The 4,321-nt window shown below is 48.4% G+C and overlaps 1 pseudogene; it reads left to right on the forward strand.

Moving 5' to 3' along the window:
- Positions 1–3,421: 3,421 nt before the first annotated feature.
- LOC118602026 lies at positions 3,422–3,540 on the forward strand (annotated as a pseudogene).
- The last annotated feature ends 781 nt before the right edge of the window (positions 3,541–4,321 follow it).

The following is a 4,321-nucleotide window of genomic DNA, read 5'->3' on the forward strand; positions in this document are numbered from 1 at the left end:
CGGGGTGGCCCCTGAGCGGGGCCGGTAGCCTCGAGTCCGTGCATTGCCCATCGCTTCCCCCAGGTCACCCCCGCCCCCCGAGAAATGAGACCCGTGTCCCGGCAGAGGTTCGCAGATGCTCCTGGTCACTACCCGCAGCGGCTCCCGAACTGCCCGGGACGTCGGACGAGTGAGCGGCAAACAGACGGTGTGCAAGGCCGTGCGCACCCGGGCCACGGGGCGGTCAGAGGAGCAAGTCGCTGCGGGGCAAGCGCGTGGACAAACCGCAGCCGCCACCACAGAGCCCCCGGACAAAGCCCCCCGGACCAGCGGCTTTGAATCAACAGGAAGTCGCTTTCTCCGCCCTGAGGGCTGAACCCCAAGACCCAGGCGCCGCGGAGCCGGCTTCCCCCGAGGCCGCTTCCTCGGCTTGCAGGCGGGTCTCCTCTCCGCGGCATCACGCTGTCACCCCTGGGTCTGCGTGTCTGCGTCCTCGTTTCACTCGGATCACCCCTTTGAAGGCCCTGTCTCCAATCACAGTCACGGTCTGGGGTGCTGGGGGCCGGGACTCCGGCACAGGACGCGGAGGGGACCCGGTTCAGCCCACGCAGTGACCCGAGCGCGCACAGACGAGTCTACACCACACGCTCCCCGGGGGCTGAACGCTGAAGAGGCACGAGGCGCCCACGGTGGTGGAAAGTGGACAGTGTCGTTGGGGTGGGGGGCGGGCTGGGGGAGCCCACCAACCACGCTGGGGCCCCCAGGGCGCTCTGGGAAACTGGAAGCTTCCGTGGCTTGGTGCTGGTGGCCCAGGCACACACGTCTCTCTCAGTCATGAGCCCAGGGCCTCTGTTTTCCATAAATTACACCTCCAGGCAGCTGCCCACAAGACGGGAGAGCCAAACTCCGGTTCAGGGGTCACCGAGCACGTGGAGGCCTGTGGGGAGCACAGTGTCCTCCAAACCTCGCCCGGTGGCGCCCGTCAGACCCGGGCTAGCTTCAAGCTAATTTGGTAGGCCTTGTTATCATTACTACATTACGAATAAAGAAACCGGGCCTCGGAGCGCGCCGAGGGCACAGCCAGGAACGTGGCGACATCGTCCTAACCCTGACAGGGTGGCTCGGACGGGTTCCAGGAGTTCCAAGCCGGGCGAGTCCTTCGCTTGCCGCTCCTTGCGGGGACCTGAGCAGGTCACGCCCACGCCGTGTATCTTCTCAATGATAAAACGGAAGTGATGCTACTCACCAGACTGGGCTCTTCCAGAATATGTTAAAGATCTTCAGCATTTCCTCAAAAACATGCGGTTTTACTGTAGTTAAGTAGAGCACTTTTAAACTACGAACTTCCAAACAGATGCAGGTAATTAAAATTTCAAATGGAGAGTAATGAGGAAAGTTTTTTCACCAAAGCCTTGGAAAATATTATATGTATTCCTGATTGTTTGTGGAAAAACACCATTAATCTTGCTCTTTTCTCAAATTATTTTGCAATGAAGGCCAGAAAAAATGTATAAACTGTGCTTGCTTTAAAGGCAAAAATCACAACTAGCAAGATATTTAAGAAGTTATCATATATGGCACAAAAATTAAAAATACACAAAACAATTAAAATCCAGGGAATGAAGAGTACTCATGAAAAATTTTTAAAAATAATATTGAAGACAGGGCATCTTTTGAGATTTGAAAAAATTCTGTATACTAACTGCCAAACAATATATAAAAAGGTTTGCCCTCTATATTACACATAGAGAATGTGTGTGTGTGAGGGCATGAGACTTTACTTTTAAATAAAAGAAAATATAATTTTTTGATTAAAAAAATCAAAGACAATTATTTAAAGTACTAGATATATTAGTCTTTACCAATAAATATTTTCAATTTTACCTGACTTTAATATATAGTTTTGTCAAGTACAGTGGCATTTATTTTATTAACATGTCATAATTTCTATATACCTAAAGCATGTATATATATTTGAATATAATGAATACAAAATGAATGTATATATGAATTCTTTTTCTTGTAACAAATAATACTCAATGAACCAATTCAAGATTTTAAAACAAGAGTAGAACCAGGATGTATACAATTAACAAAATTCATTTTTCTGCCATGATACGATTAAGCATCTTGTATTGTCCTTTCAATCCACATATTTTGGTTGGTGACAAGCAATTTCAAAAAATATATAGTTTATTTGTAAAAATATTATGCTATATTTATCCACATAAATTATTAAAGGTAATTCTGCTCCAAAGCATGGAATCATTTAAAATAAACACTGCATTTCAAAATGAATTTTAAAAAACCTCAGAGATCATTTTTTTTCTCTCTGAAGGTAGATGATGTAGATACTATTCCTGAAGGATGCTGAAAACCAAATGGTATGAGTTCATCTTATTATTAGATGTGCTGATGAAAGGTTAGCAACAAGTTTAAATTGCTGCTAAAAAAGAAAACTACAGAAAATTTTATTTAAAATAAAACAATAAAATAATTTTTTTTTCATTGGCTGGTCGTGACAAGCAATTTCAAAAAATATTTTATGCAAATAGTTAGGCTTCTCATTAATCACTCCCTTTTTCTCATTGTGGAAAGAATGAAATAATGACTAGCATTACTTAGTATTCTTTTGTTTCTTCAACAATGATAATGGTCTATGTAATTTTTGCTTTGCACTTGGGTGTTTGTAATCATGCATTACACATATATTTTTACAAATAACATACATCACCCAGAGATGAATCAAAAAGAAAATCACGTCCGTAAAATCCCTAACTGTCAAGTGACAAGGGGCTGCCTTCTCGCGACAGGCGGCTGCCTGTGGGATCCTCCAGAACGTTCCTCTGGCACGTCCCGCTGGTGCTCGCAGGTCTTTTTCGACCCCCGGTGTCTTGCTTTTAAGCCACATCACAGCCAGCGCTACCACTTGCCCGCCGCCTTCTGTAAGTGTAACTCCACAGGCCGATTGATGTCCTCGTCCCACACGGAGTTCCTGGGGGGATAGGATTCCACAGAGCCTCCGGTTAGTCGCCAATTTGCAGCTGTGATAAGACGCGGTGTGTGTGACCATAGCGCAGCGGAAAGGGCGGCGGGAGGTGCGCCACGACGCGCAGGCTTCGAGGCCCAGGACGAGGGTCCCCAGTCCCAGGACAGTATCGAGAGCGCGTCTCGGTCAAAGAGAAGGACCCTTCGGGTCACGTTATCTACAGGGTACAGACCGCGTCCCCAGGGCGGGGACCCTTGGGAGTGTCCACGTCACCCAGAGGCACGAGGCCCGGGGACTCCGTAACTAGTCCTGTGGACCACGTGTTGCCGTCGTTCCTTAGACAGCGCCCCGGCTCGCCGCGCTTTCTCCCTGCTCCGTTCAGTGCCTCGAATCACGCGAGGACCGAGGCCTGGGAACGCAGCCAGGCCGCCTCGTTGGACGGGCGAAGGAACGGTCTCCGGCCACGCCACCCTGAACCAGCCCGATCCCGTCCGATCTCAGAAGCTAAGCAGAGTTGGGCCTGGTTCGTACTGGGCTGGAAGACCACCCAAGAAGACCAGGTGCTGTAGGAGTAAAAGATTAAAAAAAAAAAGGGGGATTGTAAACTGACAAGGTCCTTGCAATCTATGAGGTCAACCAAGGGCTGCCTTGCCTAAAACAAAACAAAACAAAACAACAACAACCAAAAAAAAAAAAAAACACAGACACCCAGGTGTTACAGTAGGAAATGCATATCTATATGTCCCTTTCGGGAACGTTCCTGAGACGCTTTCTTTTTTAACATCACTGCCCCGTCCTGGGTTGGTGAAGCGCTGAGAGGCTCCATCCTTTGCCACGAGAATGTCTGAGTGCACTTTGCAAGTTGTAGGAAAACATCGATAAAAAACGATACGACTCTATGAAACGATCATTTCAATATGGTAACATTTCAGAGATAACAGCGTCTTTAGGTTGGGCTTTTCTCTCCCGAACTGCAGCGCTGGAAGATTTTCCTCGGTGCCCTATGGAAAACCACCCAAACCATTGCAGAAACCACGAGCGCCATCTGTTGGTGAAACTGGAAAATACGAGATGCCTTAGAATTGGGTTTCTTTAAAAAAATTGTTTATCCTTCTTGTAAGAGCAGTTGAAGCAGCATCTGTTGGATTTCGGGGCTAATAGAACTGCTTTGTGCCTACTTCCATCGTTTCTTGTCATTAAAAAATCAACAACGACAGCGCTCTGCGAGCGCACGGCGGGGGAGCGCGAAGCTGCTTCCCCGGCGCGTCGGCGCGTCGGGACCGGGAGGCCGTTTTCGGCCGGGGGATGCAGACTCCCCAGTAAACGCGCCCCCCCCCGCCCGCCTCCGGCTCC

This window comes from Rousettus aegyptiacus, unplaced genomic scaffold, assembly GCF_014176215.1.
Source record: "Rousettus aegyptiacus isolate mRouAeg1 unplaced genomic scaffold, mRouAeg1.p scaffold_m13_p_4, whole genome shotgun sequence".
Classification (NCBI taxonomy): domain Eukaryota; kingdom Metazoa; phylum Chordata; class Mammalia; order Chiroptera; family Pteropodidae; genus Rousettus; species Rousettus aegyptiacus.